At 39.3% G+C, this 27,646-nt stretch overlaps 1 protein-coding gene across 1 annotated transcript in view; it reads left to right on the top strand.

Moving 5' to 3' along the window:
* Positions 1-27,646, top strand: part of LOC110156588 (adhesion G protein-coupled receptor E2-like) — a 140,644-nt gene that overhangs the window by 41,562 nt on the left and 71,436 nt on the right. The window lies entirely within an intron of this gene.

Raw genomic sequence — 27,646 nt, 5'->3', positions numbered from 1 at the left:
GTATAGTCACATTTTCTTTGTGTTTTGGTCATTTTTCAACAGCTTTTCGGTATTTTACTTAAACAAATGACAATTAATGCCTCTTTTTACTGTTGACAGGGATCAGATTGGTCAAAAATAGGGACTCCTGGGGCATTTCTTGTGTAAAACTGGGACAAATCACTGGTTTTGGGTAAATCTGCTGGGACAGGAGACTCAGGGCTCAAAACTGGGACTGTCCCGGGTAAATAGGGACGTGTGGTCACCCAAATCTAACTGTACTTCATCTAAGGCTTGCTGAGGCTCTTTTATACACTAAATTTCTTGTGACCCCTAAAACTAGTCGCTCTCTGGTAGTTTTGTTTCGCAAAGGCAGCTCACTGGCAGTGTTGGGAAGGTGACTTTTAAAATGTATTCCCCTACAAATTACAGATTACATATCCCAAAATGTAGTTTGTAACGTAATCCATTAAATTACTTAAAGTGGCCCACGCAGCATGATTTAGTCCTGTTAAATCCTGGTTTAGTCCTGGTTTAGATTTAGTTTAGACCTGATTTTAGTCCTGGTTTTAGTCCTGATTTAGGCCTGGTTTAGACCTGGTTTAGACCTAGTTTAGATCTAGTTTAGATCTAGTTTAGATCTAGTTTAGACCTGGTTTAGTCCTGGTTTAGATCTCGTTTAGACCTGTTTATATCTATCTTAGATCTGATTTTAGTCCTGGTTTAGATCTAGTTTAGACCTGGTTTTGGTCCTGATTTAGTCCTGGTTTAGACCTGGTTTAGTTTCCAGCAATGAGTGGAATTACTGAAAAAAATAATAATAATAAATTAAAAATAAAAATAATGTGAAAACAGGAAAATAGGAAAATACCACCGTGTAATCCATTTATTTCAACAAAGTAACTGTAATCCAATGACCACTCACTGAAACAGTAACTGTAACCGATTACAGTTACTCATAATTTGTACTCTGATTATGTAACTCCGGTACATGTAATCCGTTACTCCCCAACACTGTACACACTGGAGGAAAAAGATAGGAGACCCCTGGTGTACGGAGTTTAAAAACGCAGTAGAGCTCATCAAAATCACAAGTTGGAACAGAGTATTTCCAGTTTGAGAGAAGAACTCAGCCTAAATCTGCAGGGTTTGTGCGCTAAACGAGTGTGAATGAAAAAAAACAACAACTCCAGGTCTGTTCGCGATTAGGAAACATTAAAACAGAGATCCGAAAAATTGCGTAATATGAGCTTTTTTAAATCGAAATTGGACCAGCCCGGGTTTCCTGTTGACTGACTAAGCGTTGGTGATGCGTGGAGATGTATCACTCCGGGGTTTGATGGACAGACAGGGAAGGTCAGCGTGAGAAAGTGGCTGTCATGTGGTTGGACGTGGCCATTATATGAGGAAACGTATAGGTTGAGATGTCAAAAGAAATGGACACATGCAGTTATGAGTCACTGTGCGAGGGAGGGATGCACACGCTAAAGTATAGAATGTATCTGAAGGCTTCGAGAGTGGGTGGTATTGACAAAAATGAAAATCTGAAGATACTTTTGGATTAATCTGGCAGCTGTAATCGGATAATGTGATGGAAATGTATCAGAGATGTGCTAAAAAGTGTCGTTAAAAGTCTTGGTTGAGGTCCAAATGAAGAGCTGGTCAAATTAACTTCAAAATCTTAAAAAATATTACTTTATACCAAAGGTCATCTTTTTTTTTTTTTTCTCTGGGGGCCACATTATCGCTCAGGGTCGGGTCGGCCGTATAACAGAATTGTATAACCCTGATGACGCAGATTATATTCTTAGAAACCCGCCACACTTTCTTTACATATCAGACAAACTGCATGGGTTTAGACTGAACAAAAAAATAATTGGTCGTCCACTGTTCTGTGAAAACTCAGCACTCTCTGTCAACTTTTCTTTAACACGAGCCATTTTTCTGTCCTTAGCTGCACTACAGAACTCTGTGCGTGCGTCGACTGTCACTGTTTGATCTCAAGCTTGTCAGGGGACGAAAATTCAATGCCAAATGTAAATATGTCATATAATTATTTTAATATTAATATACATTTTTAATTGAAAAAAATTTGTTATTATTTGCCAAAAAGTAATAAAAAATAGGCCATGACAACTTTTGATGCTCGTCTCATAGCGCCAGTTCAAGTGGTGGGCAGCAGATGGGCTGGGGGGCACGTCAAAGAGGCGTGGAGGGCCAGATTTGGCCCGCAGGCCTTAGTTTGATGACTCCGGCTTTATACCCTTATTTGGAAGTTCAAAAGTACAAAAACAATCGCGCCAACAGCTTCTTTGACCAAACTCAATCATTTACTCACAGGGTACATGCAAAGGGAAAATTGGTGAAGTGTCTTGCTCAACAGCACAATAATAGTATGAAAGTATCAAACCCACAGCCAATGAGTCATTTGCCCCTAATATGCACCTCAGACACCTAATACATGTAAAGTCAAGCTGGGTGAAGTGTCTTGCTCAACAACATAACGACAATTAACACCAGTTAGAGTTGGGATCAATCCCACAACCAGTTGATCACTTACTCACACACGTAATACAGCTGGGTGTGGTATAGTGTATTGCTCATTGATACATTTGCAATATGCACCAGTTGGAGCAGGGATTGAACCCACAACCAATCGATAATTTTCTCACACAGCTGATAAATGTAAGGGCAAGGTGGATGAAGTTTGTTGCTCAACAACATAAGGACAGCAACAATAAGCACCAGTTGGAGTTGGGATCAAACCCACAGCCACAAACAGTCGCTCATTTACTCACACATCTAATATATGTAAGGGCAATGTGGTTGAAATGTCTTGCCCAATGACATAAGAACAACATACACTGATTAGAGCTGGGATTGAACCCAGAACCAACCAACAATTTACTCACACATTTAATACATGTCAAGCCAAGGTGGGTGAAGTGTCTTGCTCAACAACATAACGACAATAAGCACCAGTTGAAGTTGGGATCAAACCCACAACCACAACTAGTCGCTCATTTACTCACACACCTAATACATGTAAAGATAAGCTGGCTGAAGTGTCTTGCTCACTGACGCAGCAGCAATATTCATCCGTTGGAGCGGGGATTGGACTCACAACCAACCAATAATTTACTCACACACCTAATACATGCAAGGGCAAAGTGGAAAAAGTGTCTTGCCCAACGACATAACAACAACATACACCAATCGGAGCAGAGATTGAACCCACAACCAATTGATGATTTACTCAAGACACCTAAGCACCAGTTGGAGTTGGGATCAAACCCACAACCAGTCGATCATTTACTCAGACACTTGAGGACAAGATGGTTGAAGTGTCTTGCTCAATGACACAACAACAATATGCACCGAATGGTATCAAACCCACAACCAGCCAATCAGTTACTCTCATACATTTGATACACTTACAGACGAGGTGGGTGAAGTGTCTTGCCCAATGACACAACGGCAACACACACATGAAACCAACCACCAAGTTTTTTTTTTGTTTTTTTTTTTTTTTTAACCTCAATAGTTCATTTTTCACTTCGTCTAGACCTCGTATATTTCACTTTCTCTAACAAATTAAAATCGATCGTTATCGTTTTAAACATAGATTTTTATTTTTTTTTTCTTCAGTTCAAATATCGACGAGTCCATTGGCGTTTTTTTACGGCTCTTTTTCGCCCGTGCAGCGTTCGTACGACAAAAGTCTACGATTGTCTTTATTGACGAACCTGGAAACTCTTTGATGGATTTCACAGTAATAAAGTTGGGACTGTTGTCATAGTAATTAACAAAAGAACTAAAAAAAAAAACAAATTATATCTTTTCAACGATCAGACGTTCTTAAAAATGGCACAAACTGAACCTCAGATATTTTCTTTAACGCTTAAATATTGATCTAGTACATTAGTATTTTTTTTTTTAATTCCATTTACATTTCACATTTCATTAAGTTAGATTACATTACATTAATTTTATTAATTAATTAATTTTATATTAATAAATTATTAATTACAATCACTGTTGGGCAAGTTACTTCAAAACTGTAATATGGACTGAAGCAGGACTGAACCGAGGACTGAACCAGGACTAAACTAGGACTAAAACTCCAGGTCTAAACCAGGACTAAACCAGGGCTAAAACAGGAATAAAACCAGGGCTAAACCAGGACTAAACTAGGGTCTAAACCAGGGCTTAAACCAGGTCTAAACCAGGACTAAACCAGGACTGAACCGAGGACTAAACCAGGTCTAAACCAGGACTAAACCAGGACTAAACCAGGGACTGAACCGAGGACTAAACCAGGTCTAAACCAGGGCTAAACCAGGACTAAAACAGGTCTGTCTAAACCAGCACTAAACCAGGTCTAAACCAGGTCTAAACCAGGACTAAACCAGATCTAAACCAGGTCTAAACCAAGTCTAAACCAGGACTAAACCAGATCTAAAAAAGGTCTAAACCAAGTCTAAACCAGTAATAAACCAGAGCTGAACCAAGACTAAACTAGGACTAAACCAGGAGTAAACCAGGTCTAAACCAGGACTGGACTGAGGACTGAACCAGGACTAAACCAGGACTAAACTAGGACTAAACCAGAGCTGAACCAGGACAGGTAGCAGCTTTCTAACACGGCTTAAAGCTCACAAGAGTCAATTTTTACATGTTTGACTTTATTGAATTTAAACATCTCTATCCACGCCTCTGTTGTCTGGTTCACTTCACGCCTATAACACAAGATAATGAAATCAATATGCGTTGGGATTGAACCCACAACCAATCGGTCATTTTCTTACACACTTGATACACGTAAAGACAAGATGAGTGACGTGCCTTGAAGAAGAACACACCAGAGTCCTGCACAGGTCCATGTTTGGAGACCCGCACCCAGTCGCACAGTACAGCACCGCACCACACATAAACTAAAAGCATTCTACCTGAAGCACTTTTTTTTTTTTTTTGTTGATATTTCTCTCTCTCAAGGTCAAAATGAGTCCTGGTTTAGACCTGGTTTAGACCTAGTTTAGACCTAATTTAGACCTGGTTTACACCTCATTTAGAACTGGTTTAGACCTGTTTGAGACCTGTTTTAGACTTGGTTTAGACCTCATTTAGACCCTTTTAGACCTGGTTTGTGGTTGAGACCTGATTTAGACTAGACCTTTTAGACCTCATTTAGACCTGGTTTAGAGTTTAGACCGTTTAGGGTTTAGACCTGGTTTAGACCTGGTTTAGACCTTGTTTAGACCTGGTTTATTAGATTTAGACCTGGTTTAGACCTCATTTAGACCTGTTTAGACCTTTCATTTAGACTGGTTAGACCCTGGTTTAGACCTGGTTTAGACCTGGTTTAGACCTGTTTAGACTGATTAGACCTGGTTTAGACCTGGTTTAGACCATTTAGACCTGGTTTTAGACCTGTTTTAGACCTAGTTTTAGACCTCATTTTAGACTGGTTTAGACCTCATTTACAACTGGTTTAGACCTGTTTAGACCTAGTTTAGACCTTGGTTTAGACCTCATTTAGACTTGGTTTAGAGTGGTTTAAGACCTGGTTTAGACCTGATTTAGACCTGGTTTTAGACCTGATTTAGACCTGGTTTAGACCTGGTTTTAGACCTTGTTTAGACCTGGTTTAGACCTGTTTAGACCTGGTTTAGACCTTTGAGACCTAGACTTTTTAGACTTGTTTAGACCTCATTTAGACTTGGTTTAGACGTGATTTAGACCTGGTTTAGACCTCATTTAGACCTGGTTTTAGACCTAATTTAGACCTGGTTTAGACCTCATTTAGACCTGATTTAGACTTGGTTTAGACCTTAGTTTTGACCTGGTTTAGACCTCATTTTAGACTTGGTTTAGACCTGTTTTAGGCCTAGTTTAGACCTGGTTTATTTAGACCGATGTGGTTTAGACCTCATTTTTAGACTTGGTTTAGAACCTGGTTTAGACTGGTTTAGACCCGATTTAGACCTGGTTTAGACCTGATTTAGTACAACAATGTCCTGTGCAGCTCCTCAACCTTACAAATGACGTACATACCGTTCAAACTACATCACACTGGACCACTGGGACATTATTTCCTGTTTTATATAATTCCAGGCTTACAGAGCCTCGTTAAAATGTCTTCAGGAAGCTCAAAGTTCTGTAATGGAAGAAAAATGAAGCGGGCTATAATAGAGTTTCAATGACGAACTGAAATCAGATCCAACAGCGACTGGATTTAAGTCTTCATAACCCGAACGAGCGGCCGTTTCCAGGAGAGAAATGTCACTTTTCTTTCCTAATAATCAGGATGGAAAAGTCCTATTGTCTCCGCCTAAAAAAGAAAAATGTCGCTTTACTAAATTAAAAAATGTATCATCACGACATCGGGAATTTTAGCTTCACGGAATAAAAAAAAAAAGTAGCTACACGACACAGAAAAAAATGAAAAAAAGTGAAGTGAAAAAGTAAAGAACAGAAAACTAAAAATGTACTTTACAGCCTGCTAGAACTAAACCACGACTTATCCAAGACTAAAACTAGAGATAAACCAGGACTAAACTGGAACTAAACCAGGACTAAACCAGGTCTAAACCCAGGACTAAACCAGGATTAAACCAGGACTAAACCAGACTAAACAAGAGCTGAACCAGGACTAAACCAAAACTAAACCAGATCTAAACCAAGGACTAAATCAAGACTAAACTATGACAAAGCCAAGACTAAACCAGGACTAAACCAAAACTAAACCAGGATTAAACCAGGTCCAAAACAAGGACTAAACCAGGAACAAACCAAGAATAAACCAGGACTTAAGCAGAACTAAAATAGAACTAAACCAGAACTAAACCAAAACTAAACCAAGGACTAAACCAGGACTACACTAAGACTAAACCTGGACCAAATCAAGGACTACACTAGGTCTAAACCAGGACGAAACCAAGACTAAACCAGGATTAAATCAGGACCAAAGCAAGGACAAAACCAGGAACAAACCAGGATTAAATCAGGACCAAACCAAGGACAAAACCAGGAACAAACCATTATTAAAGCAGGACTAAATCAAGGACTAAACCAAGACTAAACCAGGACTAAACCAAGGACTAAACCAGGTCTAAACTAAGACTAAACCAGGTCTAAACTAAGACTAAACCTGGACCAAATCAAGGACTAAACCAGGACTAAACCAAGGACTAAACCAGGACTAAAGCAGGCCCAAACCAAGGACTAAATCAAGGACTAAACTAGGACTAAACCAGGCCCAAACCAAGGTCTAAATCAAAGACTAAACCAGGACTAAACCAGGACTAAACCAGGTCTAAACTAAGACTAAACCTGGACCAAATCAAGGACTAAACCAGGACTAAACCAAGGACTAAACCAGGACAAAAGCAGGCCCAAACCAAGGACTAAATCAAGGACTAAACTAGGACTAAACCAGGCCCAAACCAAGGTCTAAATCAAGAACTAAACCAGGACTAAACCAAGGACTAAAAGCAGGTCTAAACTAAGACTAAACCTGGACCAAATCAAGGACTAAACCAGGTCTAAACCAGGACTAAACCAGGACAAAAGCAGGCCCAAACCAAGGACTAAATCAAGGACTAATCTAGGACTAAACCAGGCCCAAACCAAGGTCTAAATCAAGGACTAAACCAGGACTAAACCAAGGACTAAAACCAGGTCTAAACTAAGACTAAACCTGGACCAAATCAAGGACTAAACCAGGTCTAAACCAGGACTAAACCAAGACTAAAGCAGGACTAAACTAGAACTAAACCAGGAGTAAACCACAATCAAGCCAAGACTAAACCAGGACTAAACCAGGACCAAACAGGTGTAAACCAGGACTAAACTGACTAAACCAGGCCTAAACCAGGACTAAACCAGGTCTACACTGTTCCTTTGCATCTGTCACTCTTTGTCTGTAGATAAACGAAACTCATCTTGTGGAGTCGAGCATCTGTCCAATAAAAACGTAAAAAGGACTTTGCCTCCATTGAAACTCCCCGACACTGTTTAATCCCAATTTTCTAGATTGAAATTGCTTTATGTTCCTTTCACTTTCGCCTCCAGCCCGGAATTTAAACTGTTGTTGAGTAGAAACTTTTAAAGGGTCTGTTTATTATTACAATGACGGCAGCTTTTCAATTTCACCCTCACAGTTCAAGATCGTAGACAAAAAGTGTTTTATATGGAATGGAAACTAAGACTAAACCAGGACTAAACCAGGACTGAACCAGGACCAAACCAAGACTAAACCTGGACTAAATCAAGGATTAAACTAAGACTAAACCAGAACTAAACCAAGACTAAACCAGAACTAAATCAAGGACTAAACCAAGACTAAACCAGAACTAAACCAGGACTAAACCAAGGACTAAACTAAGACTAAACCAGGACTAAACTAAGACTAAACCAGGACTAACTAAGGACAAGGACTAAACCAAGACTAAACTAAGACTAAACCAAGGACTAAACTAAGACTAAACTAAGACTAAACCAAGGACTAAACCACGACTAAACTAAGACTAAACCAGGACTAAACCAGGACTAAACCAAGACAAACCAAGGACTAAACTAAGACTAAACCAAGACTAAACCTAAGGACTTAAAAAGGACTAAACCAGGACTAAACCAGACTAAACCAAGACTAAACCAAGGACTAAACAAGGACTAAACCAAGGACTAAACTAAGACTAAACCAAGACTAAACCAGACTAAACCAGGACTAAACCAAGACTAAACCAAGACTAAACCAAGGACTAAACCAAGACTAAACCAGGACTAAACCAAGGAGTAAACCAGGACTAAAGGCAAAACTAAACCAGGACTAAACTAAACCAGAACTAAACCAGGACTAAACCAGGACAAACTAAACCAAGACTAAAACCAAGAACTAAACCAAGACTAAACCAAGACTAAACCAAGGAGACTAAACCAAGGACTAAACTAAGACTAAACCAGGACTAAACCAGGACTAAACCAAGGACTAAACCAAGACTAAACCAAGACTAAACCAGGACTAAACCAAGACTAAACCAGGACTAAACCAAGACTAAACCAGGACTAAACCAGGACTAAACCAAGGAGTAAACCAGGACTAAGGCAAAACTAAACCAGGACTAAATCAGGACTAACCCAGGACTAAACGAAGACTAAACCAAGAACTAAACCAAGAACTAAACCAAGAACTAAACCAGGAGTAAACCAGGACTAAACCATTATTAAACCATGACTGAACCAGGACTAAACCAGGACTAAATCAGGACTAACCCAGGACTAAACCAAGAACTAAAGCAGGATTAAACCAGGACTAAATCATTATTAAACAAGGACTGAACCAGGACTACACAAAGACTAAACCAAGGACTAAACCAAGACTAAACCAGAACTTATTCGTCCTCACGATACAAGATCTTAGCCAAAAAGTGGTTTTATATGAAATGGCGTTGGCTCAGTGATCGCAGCATTCGCCCGCCAACCTGAAGGTAAGAGGTTTGATCCCAAAATCAGACCAGGCCTTAATGCCGTTGTGTCGTTGGGCGATTTTTGTATGTGGTGCACGCTGCTCCTGATTATTAAAAAGATAAAAACTCATTCCAAACATCCCTTTTCCTATTACGCACTGCACCAGAGAATGTTTGTACAACGTAAATAATTCAAATTACAAATCTCTAATCACGTTGTAGAGTCTTATGGTTCGTTTAATTGCCCAGGGGGAACCATCAACAGACTCGAAGACCTAAAGAAGTACTCTAGAAAATCGACCGGGACTAAACCAGGACTCAACCAGGACTAAATGAGGTCTAAATTGCAGCTCTGCGTAATTGCATTTCCCTCATTGCTGTATCGAAGACTTGATGTCAGATGAGTGGAAAAGTATTTGTAATATTGTGATGTAAATGTCTGCTCTTTATCGATAGAAACTACACAACCTGCTAGAACTAAACCAGGACTTATCCAGGGAGGAACCAGGACTAAACCAGGTCTAAATCAGGTCTAAACCAGGGCTGAACCAGGATTAAACCAAGATTGAACTAGGAATCAAATCAAATATACTTGGCAACATTCTAGAGCTAAACCAGAACTAAACCAAGATTAAATCAGGACTAAATCAGGACTAAACCAGAACTTAACCAGGACTAAAACAGGACTTAAACAGAATTTAAATAGGACTAAACCAGAACTAAACCAAAATTAAATCAGGACTAAATCAGGACTAAACCAGGACTAAACCAGAACTTAACCAGGACTAAACCAGAGCTAAAACAGAACTTAACAAGAATTTATCCAGGACTAAACCAGGACCAAACCAGGACTAAACCAGGACTAAACCAAGGACTAAACTAAGACTAAACCAGGACTAATCAAGGACTAAACTATAAATAAACCATGACTTAACAAGAATTAAACCAGGGCTTAACCAGATCTTATCCAGGACTGAATCAGAACTAAACCAAGACTAAACCAAAACTAAACCAGGGCTTAACCAGAATTTAACCAGGATTAAACCAGAACTAAACCAGGACTAAATCAGGATTTAACCAGAACTCAATTTGGACTAAATCAGAACTAAACAAAGACTAAACCACGGTTTAACCAGATCTTAACCAGGACTAAACCAGAACTAAACCAAGACTAAACCAGGGCTTAACCAGAATTTAACCAGGACTAAACCAGGACCAAATCAGAACTTAACCAGGACCAAAACAGAACTAAACCAAAACTAAACCAGAACTAAGTCAGGGCTTAATCAGAACTTAACCAGGACTAAACTAGGACCAAACTAGAACTAAACGAGAACTAAACCAGGGCTTAACCAGGAATAAACCAGAAGTAAACCAGAACTAAACCAGAACATAACAAGAAATTAACCACGACTAAACCAGAACTTAACCAGGACTAAACAAGAACTAAAAAACCAAGACTAAACCAGGACTTAACCAGAACTTAACAAGAACTAAACCAGGACTGAACTAGAACTAAACCACAACTAAACCAGGTCTTAACCAGAACTAAACCTGGGCTAAACTAGGACTAAATCAAAACTAAATCAGAACTTAACAAGAATTAAACCAGTATTTAACCAGGTCTAAACTAATCCAGATCTTAACCAGTACTTAACCAGGTCTAGACCGTAAACCCCGTAGCGCTGCTTGTTGTTTTGCTGCGTGCAGAGTGTGGAGTCCTGCTGTCAGATGAATGGCAGAGCTTCATAATATTGCCTGGTGTATTTGCCTGGTTTTGCGCCCGAGGGGGACCACCCACAGCCTCCTGACAGCGCACCACTCAGGGCTGATGTGAGACACGACGCCTGCATCCATCGCTCCCAGCTCCACTACAGCCCCGGGCGAGACGACAACACCAAACACAAGGCGCGGGGACCAGGGACCAAGGACTGAGGACGAAGGAGGGAGGGAGGGGGGGTAAAGTGGGACTCAAAACAGATTAAAACAGGACTAAAGTGGGATTAAAGCGAGAGTGAAAGTGAGAATGACTGGTACTTTATAAAATCTAATATACTTGACAACTTTCTAGAATTAAACCAGAGCTAAACCAAGACTGAACTGGGACTAAATCAGGAGTAAACCAGGACCAAACCAGGGCTAAACCAGGACTAAACCAGGGCTAAACCAGGACCAAACTAAAACTAAACCAGAACTAAACCAATACTAAATTGGGACTAAATCAGGAATAAACCAGGACCAAACCAGGGCTAAACTAGGACTAAACTAGATCTAAACCAAGTCTAACCCAGGATTTAACCAGGACTGAACCAGAACTAAACCAGAATTTAACCAGGACTGAACGAGAACTAAACCGGGACTAAACCAGTACTTAACCAGCACTAAATCAAGACTAAATTGGGACTAAATCAAGACTAAACCAGGACTAAATCAAGACTAAAGCAGAACTAAACCAGGACTTAACCAGAACTTAACAAGAAATTAACCACGACTAAACCAGAAATTAACCAGGACTAAACCAGGACTAAACTAGGACTAAACCAGAACTAAACCAAGACTAAATGGGGACTAAATCAAGACTAAACCAGAACTAAACCAGGACTAAATCAAGACTAATCCAGAACTAAACTAGGACTGAACCAGGACTAAACCAGAACTAAACCAGAACTAAACCAGGACTAAACCTGGGCTTAACCAGAACTAAACCAGGACTAAACCAGAACTAAACCAGGACTAAACCAGAACTAAACATGAACTAAACCAAAACTTAACCAGGACTAAACCAAGGCTTAACCAGAACTAAACCAAGACTAAACTGACTAAATCAGGACTAAACCAGGACCAAACCAGGACTAAACCAGGACTAAACCAGGTCTAAACCAGGACTTCACCGGACAATAAAGTGTATCTTCACATTAATTAGGACTAAACTGGGACAAAACAAGAACTTTGCACTGCATTCTGCGTGGAGTTTTCTAGCCTGATTCATCAGCCGGTTTCACTTTGTAGAAACCATCTGACCTCGCAGTGTTAGGATTCGTTCGACGGTAGGTGAGTACTTTTTTTTTTTATTTAACCAGTCGCTGCTGTTTGGTCGTGACGTACATAATGCGTCAAATTCTGTAGGTGGAAGGGGAATAACGACTTTCCCCTTGATAAAATTCAACAAACATTCTCTTTGTCCCAACTTTAAATCCTCGATCTCGGGAATCGTCAACACAGAACGTCTGTCTTCGTCTACATCCATCTCGACCGCTTTGTTTACTGTTCTGCTGTTCCACAAAATGGACCCAGACAGACGCTTGAGTTTGACGTCATGGACTTCACAACTCTTCGCTCATTGTCCGGTGCGCGGTCTTCAACTTCCGAGGTTCTTGCAAACATCTAGTGCATTCCGATTCCTGACCTAGTCGCTGGAGAGAAATTAAACTGAGCGGAGGCACTAGGAATTTTCAGTAAAACTCAGCGATACTTTTCTTCACAAACTGCCACTGAACTGATGTAAAACTGCGATAAATATTCACCACAGATTCTTTCCACCAAATCATAAATAGCAAAACACGAAAACCCGACATACGCACTTTAATCTTCATCCCCTCTCGCCTACTTCTGTCTATCTCCCTTCTGTATTTTAAAACAACATAATAAGTTGATCTTTTCTCCAGACTTGTAAACACCATCAAATATACAGAGCCCCTCGGTACTGCAGCAATGTTTACTTTCTACCATCTGTTGTATTAGTTCATTGCGGATTAAAAAGTGAACCGCCGAACGCAACGCAGACCGACTTGACAATTCTCCGAAGCCTGTCCCCCTCTGAGATCGCTACTTTCTTTTCATTCAACCATTTGCATAATATAAACTTTTAATTCGAAACATTTACGGCGCCGCTCCTGATTTTTATTCTTTAAAAAAAACCTGAAAATGGTTTGCAGTGGTCCAAAATTATTCCTTACTTATCTTATGCAATCTCAGTGTCCTAATTTCTCACCGCGATGAGTTTATAAGCGCTTTTCACAACTTCCACGTGTGCCAAAGTGAACGACAACTAGCATGTTAACGCGCACTTCCTGATTAACGCACAGTAAGACATTTCGCCTGGCCGATCTGCAGCTTTACTGTCTTCCTAAATACTATACGTTCTAGATGTTTAATTGATTGTACGGCATTACTTATTGATCTCCATGGAGACGACAGGGCCAAGTTACAGGTCAGATCTGTGGAGAGGCGACCCCGCTCAAAGTAAGAAGGCAGGAATTTTTTTTAAGATCATAAGATAAGTTTAATGCCGCGCTGTGGAACTGCCAAGCGCAGCGAATTACAGCTCCGTGGAGATAAGAAAAGTTCAGAAAGAAAAGTTACATAATGCCCCTTTAATGTAATACGCATATAGAGTGAATAATTACAGGAGATAACTTCTGAGGACACATAGATTGAAAATAAGCCGTTTAAATGAGGCTCAAAACAATAGCTGCTAAATGTTAATAAGAAGAACTGCCTGGAGTGGGAGGACACCACGTCATGACATCAGCAGGTGAAACTAAGCATTTTGGACCTGGCTTAAAATTTAACCATCGACCATGCAAAACTGAATAGGGTTCAAAATCAGATAATAATTGATACTAAAACTAGTACTGAAAGATACTTATTTGAGCGGGTATCGATACTAAAAAAAAGTCACGACATGAAGCTTTCCTGAATAGTTTTAGAATGATCCCGAGCTGTATCAGAACATGTACCGTATTTTTGGGACTATAAGGCGCACCGGATTATAAGGCGCAATATTAATAATGTTGAATTCTCTCGTCTGTTTTTTCATACATAAGATGCATTAAGCGAAACAAACAAACAACACGTGAGACTGATCCCTTAGCCCAGGAAACCACGACTCATTGGCAGATCGTGGCGTAATTTGCTCTTGGTGAATGTGTATTATGAATGTGAATGTGAGTGGGTGATTTAAGTTTGTTTTTGTTTTGTTTTTTCCTACGAGGACGACTCAAATATACACTGAGTAATAATGTGTTTAATGCAGCATTTGTTTACATTTTACAGAAACAAAACTTAAAACCACATTTCTCATTTGTATAAACTATAAGCGCTGAAAAAACAACTCGCTCTTGTGCGCTGATGCGGTTTAGCTTCTGTCGGACTAAAGGACACGACTCAGTGGAATATTTGTATGTTTCTGTGACAAAGGCGACAAGGCAACAGAGGCAGTGTGCGTTGAGTCGACACAGAACTATATTCCATGAGGCTCCTGACTACAGTAACCATAATGCTCCGACAGTCCATCAAGCGGTGCGGCTTCGTAATTTACCAAAGTCATACTAAAACATTCTGACAGATTTTTGAGCGCCGTGTACCACATAAAATTGGTTCGAGGTCAGTAAGCACAACCAGAATTAATACATAAGACACACTGTATATTTTTGAGAAAATTTGAGGATTTTAAGTGCGCTTTATAGTCCGAAAAATACAGTATAAGAGCACATAGACTAGTATACGCCCATGGACCACTACCTGGACCACTGAGGGATTACACAGATGTAAGACCACATGGTAATAGAAAAGAAAGTACTTTGATTTAATGTTGAAAATCACATTCTATTGTCTAAAGCAAGATCGTGATACCATTATCGTGATATCCGAAAAAGTATTGGGTATTGAGTCTTCAGTATCGAAAGTCAAGTTTGAAATTTTTGTATCGTGACAACACACCAGAGAGTGTATAAACTTGAATATAACTAGTTTAAATGAGGCTCAAAACAATAGCTGCTAAATGTTAACGAGGTAAACATAGTGGAGCACTTCCTGGAGTGGGAAAACACCACATCATGACATCAGCAGGTGAAAGTAAAGATTCATCAACCGTGCACAACTGAATAGGGTTGTTAAAAAGTATCGAAACTAGATACTAATTTACCGGAACCGAGACTGAGACCGGGACCAGACTGGAACAATGCTGGGACCAGACTTAAAGGACCCATACTACACCATTTTCTGATCTGTATTATAAAGTTTCTTTGTCAAAAACATATCTGGAGTAGTGTTTTGTTTCATTCACACTGCGTATTTAGGCTGAGCTCTTCTCTCAAACCGCAAAATCTCTGTTCCAACTTGTGATGTCATAACTCCATACGCCTTCACTAGAATCATTTGGATCATTTCAGCCATGGAATTGCTCATTACACAACTGAACAAAAGGTTAAAGGTGGAACAGAGTGTTTTGAGCTTTGGAGACAGACAGATTAATAACAAAAGTGTTACTCAAACATGTGCGAATGAAACAAAACACAACTCCAGGTCTGTTTTTGAGAAGGTAACAACATCTAACATGACTTAAATCCCACAAGAGTAAATTTTGCACAACATAGGATCTTAACGTGCAAGATTCTTCGACCACAAACAACCGAAACGCTACAAAACTCCAGACACTTTTTGATATAGAAATTGCGCTATGAAAAAAGTTTGTTTATCTGCCCCTTTAATTCTCTATGAGGCTGCATTAGGCTAATTAAATGGACGCTATGTAATAACCACCTACAGGTTCATCACTGAAACTGAAATTAAACCCAACAGGGAGCGCTGTAAAAACCCTTCTTGAAAATATGTTCTAGCCCGAAGCCTTCACTGATCAAAGAACGGCTCGCTGCACACAAAACTATGTAGAATTCATTACCTTGCCCCACTTCAAATTAAGGATAAAGAGGTGGAATATCACTATTACAGTTTTCAAAAAATACTGAAGAAATTTAGCAATAATCTTCACTTTTTTCAAAATGTATTTTAAACAAAAAAAATTATAAAATAAAAATACAAATCAGATTTTTTTTTTTTTTACATTGTTGCATACATTTTTAACATTTGGCAAAATTATGAATTAAATTGTGCTAAAGATGATAATAAAATGCAACATTTATGAAAATTTATTATTTCAGGTTTTACATCTTAAAATAACGGGTAATTAATGAAATGCACATTATTTCACAGCTTCAGTGCTCCTCATACTGGGAAGCGGTGCAGCTCGCCATCTGCTGGCAGCAGAGGGAATGACCATGTTGAAAACAATTAAACTAGCTGATAATGGTTGAGTATAACCGACATGCCCAGATTTTTTTTATGTGAGCGCGCATTAGTATTGAACTTGAGTTGACAGCAGAAAAACTTTGAACAAGTCTGGTGATGGTCCAATGAGATTCATTCGGTTTTCCTGTATTTTATGTTATTAGGTTCTTTTTTCAGACCAAGAGTTTGTTTTTCATACCTGACAGTTTCGACTGCTCCCTGCAGTCTTCCTCAGAGTGGTCACGTGATGTTGCTGTGACATGTCCGGTCAGCTGATTTATACAGGTTTTGCATAAATGTAATGTCATATATGAAATACCCTGCATGTCCTGCCATAAAACATACATCGGGGAAACAGGGAGGACATTCAGTCCACTAAAAAAAGGAACACAGAACAGAATGCGAGAAGGAAACAGCGAAGACGTGCACGTGCAGGAACAATTCAAATTGGTGATCTCTGACCATTGTAAAAGAGAGAACCACATTATGGACTGGGACGGAGCAAACATCATTGGGCCGGAATGCCAAAACCTGTATGAATCAGCAAAGCGACATGTCACAGCAGCAACACATGACCACTCTGAGGAAGAGCGCTAGTGAGGAGTCGAAACTGTCAGGTATAAAAAACAAACTCTGGATCTGTAAAAAGAAACTAATAACATAAAGTCTGGTGATGATTTCTGAACTTAAAAACTGCAGGGTTTCTACTTATAACACGACAATCCTGGGAAAATTCAAACCAAATATGCTCAGAGGTGAAGGACTTTGTATGAAAGATCAGATTTTGAATTTTAAATGCTGTTGACTTTCTCACTTTTAGTTCTCTCTTTAACTCTGAAAACATCACATAGAATTATTTTTATTCAGAATTTCAGTTCATGAAAGTGTTTTAAGAAAAAAAAGTTGGACTCTGAAATTCGACTGTTGAATATGAGCCTTGAAAATATTGGTGCTGAAGATTTAAAAGCTGAATTTCCTAGTTTGAATTTTTAAAAATGTTAGAAATGTATACTTCAGTTACAATTATTTTTATTATTTAACAACAATATATTAACAATTATTTATTTATTAATTTGTTTATTTATTTCATTCATAAAGTACAAAAAGACATCAACAGTTTCACAACATTAAACATACAAGAAATGAATGAAAAGGAGCAGAAAGAAGAGTCATCTTATGTTATCTACCCCCTTTTCTTTCCATATTTTATACAGAAAATGACTCAAACCGGTGTGTAAAAAAACAAAATCCAACTCCCAGTATGTTTTTGTTGAGGGAAAATTGTTATAGCGTGATTAAAAATCAGTTTGTCAGTTTGCTTTCTGCTCAAAATGAAGCCATCCAGGAAAACCAATACACAAGAGTGACGGATTAGCAGCTCGGCAGGTTACAGAGCGTAGTTAGCCTAAGTCCTGACACGATGAATTGCTTTGGCGGCGCCCTGAGTGTCGTGGCCTTTAGTGAACGAGGTCAGGACGAGATACGGGCTCTAATGGCGGCCATCATTAACTGCTCAATTACCACGGCCGCGTCTCATTTCTCTCTCCTGCTCGCTTCCTTCTCTCCTCGATTCGGCGGGAAGCGGGTGAGGAAGTCCCGCCCACAGAGGAGACGCAGCGAGGAAAGAGGGGAAATAAACTCCTCACCGAGAACAATCGCGTTTGATTATTTTATCTGATATCCGCCTCCCGAAGCCGCCCCCGTGTTTACTCATCCCGGGGTTTTCTTTGGGACGCCGCTTAATATGACACATTTGATTGACAGATGAAAAATGGAGGATATCAAGGAGAAGGAAGCGAGGAAAAGAGAAATGAGACGCACTACGGAGCTACGCAAATAGGCTGGTTATCCGGGCTGACGATGAATTTGAAACATCGTGGAGGTAAACTAAGGATGTAATGATATAATATAATCTGTGTTGGGGAGTAACAGATTACATGTACCAGAGTTACGTAATCAGAGTACAAATTATGAGTAACTGTATTCAGTTACAGTTACTGTTTCAGTGAGTGGTAATTGGATTACAATTACTCTGCTGAAATAAATGGATTACACAGAGGTATTTTCCTGTTTTTACTTTTTTTTTTTTTTCTGTGATTCCACTCATTGCCGGACACTAAATCAGGTCTAAAACCAGGTCCATACCAGGTCTAAAACCAGGTCTAAACTAGAACCAAACCAGGACTAAAACCAGGTCTAAAACCAGGTCTAAACTAGGACTAAATCAGAACTAAACCAGGACTAAAACCAGGTCTAAACTAGGACCAAACCAGGACTAAAACTAGGTCTAAAACCAGGTCTAAAACCAGGTCTAAACTAGGACTAAACCAGAACTAAACCAGGACTAAAACCAGGTCTAAACCAGGTCTAAACCTGGTCTAAATCCAGGTCTAAAACCAGGTCTAAACTAGGACTAAACCAGAACTAAACCAGGTCTAAACCAGGTCTAAACCAGGTATCAGTAGTAAATACACAAGTAGCGTTAGTTTACTTCTGTTATTTGTACAACACTTTCTTACACTTCTTAATGTGGACACTTCAGTTACTCCACTACATTTTGTATAAACACTAGGGATGTAACAATAACTGAAATATCGTGATATCGTATCGTAAAAGTTCTCACAATAATATCGTGGATCATCACAATATATCGAATTCGAAGTGTCTTTGCTTAAATTAAGAGTTATGGTGCAACAGTAGCTAAAAATAGACAGAGGGAACTACATAGACCATGATCCTTTGCTCCATTTCAGTGCAGACTACAAGAAGAAAAAACAGTTTTAAGCACTTTTAAGTCTTAGTACTTTAGATTAAGTCTTGTCAAGGCATTTTAAGAGGAAAAAGTAGCATATTAAGAGTTTTGTCCACAAAATATCGCAATAAATATCGCACCGTGAGATGTATATTGTGAAAATATTGTACCGAGAGATTTGGATATTGTTACATCCCTAATCGTGAGCCTCCCCACGATATCGTAATAAATATCTTACCGTGAGGTTCATACCGTGACAATATCGTATCGTGAGACTTGGATATCGTAACACCCCTAATAAATTCGTTTTACCACTTTAGATCAGGGGTCACCAAACTTTTTTCTCTGGGGGCCACATTATCGCTCCTGACTGTGACGGGGCCGGGGTCGGGTCGGCCGAATAACAGAATTGTACGACCCAGACGACGCAGATTATATTCTTTGAAAACCAACACTTTCTTTACATATCAGACAAACTGCACGGTCCTCACACTGAACAAAAAAATAATCGGTTGCTGTCTGTTCTTTAAAAACTCGGCACTTTCTGTCAACTTTTCGTACTTTAACACTCGTCATTTTGCTGTTCTTAACTGCACTACAGACTGTCACTGTTTGATCTCGAGTTTGTCAGGTGACGAAAATTCAGCTGCAAATTTGGCGGCAAATGTAAATATGTGATAATAATTTGTATATAAATATAAATATTCATATAAATATCATTTTTAATTGGAAAAAATCCACAAAATACAAGATGCAGACATGTTATTATTTGCCAAAAAGTAGTTTAAAAAATATAGACCACAGGTGTCAAACATGCGGCCCGGGGGCCAGATCCGGCCCTCCAAGACCTTTATTCTGGCCCTCGGCTGATTTTCTACTAAAATATTTGAATTATATTTTCTATTAAAATATTGGTAATTTTCTGTGGTGTTTATCACAGCAGCGTCTCCAGCGTCTCTGTACGTGGCCCCTCCCACCAGAGCAGCACAAATGAAGACTTGTCTCTTTCCAAACGCTCTTAAAGGACGATCGTTTTGACTGTTGACCGTGACACCCTCATCAGCAAAATGTCCAAAATGAGAAAAGCGGACGCCGAGTGCAGGATTTTCCAAGAAAAATTGACTTATTCCTGTTAGCAAACAAGTTAATGTTAAAACTTTGTGTTAAAATTGTATTTTTCTTAAAGTTTCAGGTTGTTCATAATATTATAATATTTTGTAAAAGAAAGAGTTCATCAATTAAAAAAGATTTCTGTAATAGATTTGTGTTTCTCTGCACAAATATTTGAACTTATTGTTATTTTTGGGGTTTATATGCCATGAGTTTTCTGATCCGGCCCCTTTGGGATCAAAGTAGGTTGGATACGGCCCCCGGACCAAAATGAGTTTGACGCCCCTGATATAGACCATGACAACTTTTGAGGATTGCCTCATAGGTGGTGGGGGGCAGGGAGGCTGGAGACTGGTCAAAGGGGCGTGGAGGGCCGTAGTCAGCCCCCGGGCCTTAGTTTGAAGACCCCTGCTTTAGATGACCGTCGCGGTTTAAAATGTGTAAATAAAAACATAATGATTCGTTGGTGTCGTACATTTTAACTATGCAACAAGCTCAAGCACAATACGTGATCTTTAAATTTTATAGTCCAGTTACAGTATAATTCAATAAAATAAAATAAAATAATAATACACAGAATTTTTATTTACGAAATAATTTAAAATTCCCCATCATCTCATCTCCAGTCCTTTGCTCGTGCTTATGTCAATATTTCACTCCGCACACATCTCCTCGCATCACGTTAAAACCCCGGCGCAGCTGAAAATTGCATGTTTAGTATTTTCCCGCCAGCGACATCCATCAAGTGCGGCGAGCCGGCCAAACGGGCATTCCGCGCGGGGCCTGCAGTGAATTATGGGTAACATCCGCCATGCTCCCGTCCAATAGGCTCGTGATGCGCTGATTAAATGGCGACCGGGGAGCCAGCGTGCGGTTTGGGCCCCCCTTCCCTTGCACACTGATTTCCACTGCTGTTTTTTTTTTTTTTACGCGCCAATACTAATGTGTGATTGCAATTGATTCGGAGACAGCGGGTCATTCCAGCAGTTCAAGGCAGAATGCGGGTTTTTAAAAGCATTTTTGAGCATTGAATATAAGTTTAATGCCATGCGGATCCCGTGGTGACAGTGAAAAAACGTCAAACAAAAAGTGACATAGTGCACCTTTTAAAAACTACCAAAAAAAAGACATAAACAAAACAGAATCTCATAAAAAAAAAAAATTAAAAATAAAAAGCCAACATCTCAACCTAGTCGCGTTTTCTGGTTTTAAAGGTGCCCTTTCTAACTTTTTGGTTGGGGGTCTGTCATCTTTTTCTTTTTCTTTTTTTTCTCGCGCCAATACCGTGACTGCAATCGATTCGGAGACAGCGATAAAAACACCATAATTGAATAAATGCATTTTATACAAGGTTAATGTCATACTGTGGAACATTTCAGGCAAAGCAAGAGCATCTCCAAACAACACGGTTTTACCAAAGTGCTACAAAACATCACAAGAAAAGCTGCATTGTGTAACTTTTCTCGTGAAGGGTCCATCAAATGCTTTTCTCCGTGATGATATTGTAGTTTAGACTGGAATGTTACACAGTATGGCTTTAAACCTTTCTATCTTCATGGAGACCAGATCAAATCAGACCAAGTTACGGGTCAGATCTGTGGAGAGGCGACCCCGCTCACAGTCAGAATGCCTGTTTCTTTGGTTTTGTTTTGTTTTGAGGTTATCTTGAGCTATAAAACCAGCTGTAATTGAATAAATACATGTGAGATAGAGCTGTTTAATGTCATACTGTGGAACATTCCTAGCCACCTTGTGCCTCCGCTCAATTTAATTTCTCTCCAGCGACTAGGTCAGGAATTGGAATACACTAGACGTTTTGCAAAAACCCCGGAAGAGCGAGTTCGGGCACCAGCCAATCAGCGAAGAGCCATACATTCTGTGTTGGCAATGATTCCCAATATCAAGGATTTAAAGCCGGAACAAAGAGAATGTTTGGTGAATTTTATCAAGGGGAAAGCCATTATTGTCCTTCTTCCTACGGGATTTGGGAAAAGCTTTACATTACATTGCCTTACATACGTCACGACCAAATAGCAGCGATTGGTTAAATTTTAAAAAGTACCCACCTACCGTCAAGCGAACAAAACCTAATGCTGCGAGGTCAGACGGTTTCTACAAAGTGAAACCGGCTGATGAATCAGGGTAAGTTTTCAGATCATCTTAAAAACTTTTTTGATGTTTTAGTTTAGACCTTTCTGTCTTCACTGAGACCAAACCAGACCAAGTTACAGGTCAGATCTGTGTGTTTTTAGGTATTTTTGAGCTGTAAGACCACCTGTAATTGAATAAATATAAGATAGAGCTGTTTAATGTCATACTACGGAACATTCCAGGCAGAGCAATGACATCTCCATAGAAACAGGTGAAGGACCCCCAACGAAAAAGTTAAATAATGCACCTTTAAAAGCAAACATAAAACAACGCGTATGTATAAAACAGAATGTAATGAAAAGCAATCTGGTAAAACGTCTGGTAAATTTGTTTTGTTTGTTTCTGTTTTTGCACACGTCAATTCAGATGTGTGGCTGCGATTGATTCGGATACAGCAGGTCATCGCTACAGTTCAAGGCAAAAGTTGAGAAAAATGTTGAATGGATTGCTGTGTGTTTTGGTGGAGACGACTGTAAAAAACAAAATGCCAGCTGCTTCGGATTATGGTGCATGTTTACTGTTTGTGTACATTATATTATATTGATAAAGCCACGTTAAAGTCCTATATTACGCAAAATAGCTTCTTATGAGCTTTAAGTTACGTTAAAATGTTGTTTCCTCATCACGAACGGACCTGGAGTTGTGTTTTGTTTCATTCACACGTTTGAGTAACCCTGCATTATTAGTCTGTCGGCATCTCCAAACCTCAAAACACTCTTTATTCACACGATATAGGAGCTCTCAAATATCACCAAAATAACAAAATTTTTGCCCAAACATGATGTTACGACGTTCTGTCTTTGTAGAGCAGGTCAAGAGTTCAAAATAAGTCTGCTGTGTACTGTTTTCATCTAAATACAAACCTTTTTTGGGGAGGGTCCAGTAATCAGGAAGTGCACTGTTAGCATGCTGGTTGTTGGCTTTAACGTGACGGCAAAGCTCCTCACTTACAAACTCAAAGCAGTGAATATTTAGGATGCTTCGAATGCATAAGGTAAGTGAGGAAGAACTTTGGATAAAACTTTGCAAACTTGTTCTGGTTTTTCACATTTTTAAGACGATAAAGGTCAAGTACAGCGCGTTTAATAGTTCGAAAGTTTCTAAATTTGGTTATCTAGCAACTGATTTTGGCTGACACTTTAGTTTTGGGTTTTGTTTGACCTTCTAAAGTTAATCAAAACTGACTCCTGTGAGCTTTTAGACATGTTATAATCAGATTACATGTACCAGAGTTATGTAATCAGAGTACAAATTGTAACTGTATTCGGTTACAGTTACTGTTTCAGTGAGTGGTAATTGGATTACAGTTACTTGGTTGAAATAAATGCATTACACTGCAGTATTTTCCTAATTTCACATTTTGGGCTTAATCCCTTTTTTTTCCTTTTTTTTTCTTTCGGTAATTCCACGCATTGTCGGACACTAAACCAGGTCCAAACCAGGTCTAAGCCAGGTCTAAACCAGGTCTAAACCAGGTCTAAGCCAGGTCTAAACCAGGTCCAAACCAGGTCTAAGCCAGGTAAACCAGGTCTTAACAGGTACCAGGTCTAAACCAGGTCTAAACCAGGTCCAAACCAGGTCTAAGCCAGGTCTAACAGGTCTAAACAGGTCTAACCAGGTCTAAAACCAGGTCTAAACCAGGTCAGGTCCAAACCAGGTCTAACCAGGTCTAAACCAGGTCTAAACCAGGTCTAAGCCAGGTCTAAACCAGGTCTAAACCAGTCAAACCAGGTCTAAGCCCAGTCTAAACCAGGTCTAACCAGGTCTAAACCAGGTCTAAACAGGTCTAAAAGCCAGGTCCAAACCAGGTACCAGGTCTAACCAGGTCTAAGCCAGGTCTAAACCAGGTCTAAACCAGGTCTAAACCAGGTCTAAACCAGGTCCAAACCAGGTCTAAGCCAGGTCTAAACCAGGTCTAAACAGGTCTAAGCCAGGTCTAAACCAGGTCTAAAAACAGGTCCAAACCAGGTCTAAACCAGGTCTAAACCAGGTCTAAACCAGGTCCAAACCAGGTCTAACCAGGTTAAAACCAGGTCTAAAACCAGGTCTAAACTAGGACTAAACAAGGACTAAACCAGGTCTAAACTATGTCTCAAACAGGATTTAACAGGACTAAACCATGCTGTGCAGACCATGTCTCCTCATCTTCTATCAATACTATTTTTAATTTGGTTAAGTAAAGTCTGGCCTTTTTATTGTCTTTTAGCAGATAAAACATCTTATGTGAAGATTTCCTCGTCTTTGCTTCTCTACAGCAAATCAAGTAATCCAAAGTATTCAGATTACATTACTCACCTTAAGTAACATAATGGATTACGTTACAAACTACATTTTGGGTTCTGTAATCTGTAATCTGTAGGGGAATACATTTTAAAAGTAACCTTCCCAACATTGGTTATACTGCTGTTGCCTCCTCAAAAACCGCAAAAATACCTGGAATTGTGTTTTGTTTCATTCACACATGTTTGAGTAATCCTACATTATTATTATTCTGTCGACATCTCCAAATCTTAAAACCCTTTGCTCCACCTTGTGATGTCATGAAGTGGTAGTTTTCAAGTTAACAGCTCCTTTTTACCTTTTGCTCAGTGAAGATTTGCATTTCCAGGGCTGAAATCCTCCAAATTATTCTACTGAAGGTGTACAATGGAGCACTTCCTGTGTTACCGCATGACATCACAAGGTGGAACAGAGTGTTTGAGAGAAGAACACAGTCTAAATACGCAGGATTGGTGTGTTAAACATGCGTGAATAAAACAAAACACAACTCCAGGTCTGTTTGTGACGAGGAAACATTACAACAGATCAAAAAATAGTGTAACATGGGCTCTTCAGTTTCCCTTGTGTTAATTTTGAATCACAATATTGATGATGGCCCTTCCACTAGTAATGAATTTTCTTCTTTTTTGTAGCTATTTTTGTAAACACTGCTGATTTCTTGGTGTATCAACATTAAAAAAAAAAAAAAAAAAAAAAAAAAAAAAAACGAGAACAAAGTAAGTACAGAGAAATGGTGTCTTGATTGCAGAAGAATAAAGATTACTCAGACGCGCATGAATCACTCTAAATACAACTTCAAGTGTCTAAAAGATGAGGAGAAAACATTATAACACGATTAAAAGCTCAGACAGTTTTGCATAACAGATCTCCGTCAAAAGGTGCATTGCGTAACTTTTAATTTGGGGTTCGTCACCTGCTTGTTACCATGGAGATGCCATTGTTCTGCCTGGAATGTTCCGCAGTGTGACATTAAGCAGCTCTAACTTACATGTAGTCAATTACAGGAGGTTTTATAGTTCAAAAATCAAGAAAGACTGTGAGCGGGGTCGCTTAACCACAGATCTGACCTGTAACTTGGTCTGGTTTGGTCTCCATGGAGATAGAAAGGTTTAATGCCATACTGTGAAACTTTCTAGGTGTGGTATAACGCACTTTTATATCTGCATTGTGTAACTTTTCTGGTGGAGGGTCCGTCAAATCATTTTCCTCGTGGAGATGTTATTGCTTTCATTGGAATGTTTCGCAGTATGGCATTTAACCTTTCTATCTCCATGGAGACCAAATCAGACCAAGTTACGGGTCAGATCTGTGGAGAGGCGACCCCGCTCACAGTCAGAATGTCTGTTTTTCTAAGTATTTTTGAGCTAAAATCAACAGTGATTGAATAAAATCTGTGCATCGTTCGTTCATTCGTTTTTCAAAATAAAACCAAAAATAAGAAAATTTAAAAAACAACTATTTTCTTCATTATTTGTCTCCATAACCAAAATGGAAAAAAAAAAAAAAAAAAAAAAAAACAGATAATGATTTGTTTTTTTCAGTTTTGTGTTTAAATGAATAATGGAAAAAATGGATAACGGAACTCAGTCCCGGTCCTGGTCCTGGTCCTGGTCTCAGTCCCGATTTAGACTTGTTTTAGTCCTGATTCAGCCCTGGCTCAGTCCTGGTTAAGTCCTGGTTTAGTCCTGGTTTAGTCCTGGTTCAGTCTTGTTTGAGTCCAGTTTGAGTCCAGTTTGAGTCCTGTTTTAGTCCTGGTTCAGTCCTGGCTCAGTCCTGGTTCAGTCCTGCTTGAGTCCTGGTTCAGTCCTGGTTCAGTCCTGTTTGAGTCCTGGTTCAGTCCTGTTTCAGTCTTGGTTCAGTCCTTGTTTTGGCAAAAGTCATCTCAGTTTAAGTCACGGAAACAGGAAATAGTTGTTTTTTCCATTTTCATATTTACACAGATTGAATAAATGTAAAGTAGAGCTGTTTAATGCCATACTGTGGAACATTCCAGGCAGAGCAGTGACATCTCCCTAGAAACAAACAAGTGAGGGACCCTTCACCAGAAAAGTTACACAATGTACCTTTAAAAATAAGTCGGTATTTCACTTCACGCACCAAAATCAGCCTGTGTAAAATGCCACTGGGGTCGTACAAAAGGGGGCGCTACTGAGCACAACTGGTCCAGAACTTACAGACTCAGTACAGCCATAACCCTTCAGAACAGTGGAGTTTATCGAGACAAAAATACAACACAAACTGCTCCAAGAGATCTACAAAATGACATACACTTTTCTCCACAACGACTAGTCTGCAGTAACAGCCGTGGTGAACCGTAATCACGAAAAGTACTGTGTTACTTCTGCTTCAGTACAATTTTTGCAACAGTTTGTGAAATTGTACCACAAAATATTTGCTGACACGTAGGTTAGACCTGGTTTAGTCCTGGTTTAGACTTGTTTTACTGGCCTAGACCTGCTTCAGTCCTGCTTTTTTTCTCTTGGTCTTAGATATAGTGTAAATCAATAACTCGATTATTCCATCAGGATAATTTAAAGGGCCGATACCTGACTTTTTTTCCATATATTTGAAAAAAAATAAAAATAAAAGTGTCTTGCCCAGTACAGATATATACTGCCCTACAAAAGCAAAAAGACCTTAACTCTCCAGAGTGTGAAACTGAGAAAAATAAGCAGTTCTGCCGTGGTTTTTCATATGGTTTTGGATGTTACGGTTGTCATAGCCCTTTATTTTCTCATTAAAACAATCAAATTGACTCACAGTATTTATTCACACAATAAAGAAGCTCTCAAATATCAGCAAAATGACAAAATTTTTGATCAAACATGATGTTACGACG

The sequence above is a fragment of the Boleophthalmus pectinirostris genome, unplaced genomic scaffold (assembly GCF_026225935.1).
Source record: "Boleophthalmus pectinirostris isolate CB_2022bp ecotype Guang Dong unplaced genomic scaffold, ASM2622593v1 HiC_scaffold_17, whole genome shotgun sequence".
Lineage (NCBI taxonomy): Eukaryota > Metazoa > Chordata > Actinopteri > Gobiiformes > Gobiidae > Boleophthalmus > Boleophthalmus pectinirostris.
The sequence above is the reverse complement of the archived record's forward strand: the minus strand, read 5'-3'. Positions and strand labels throughout refer to the sequence as shown.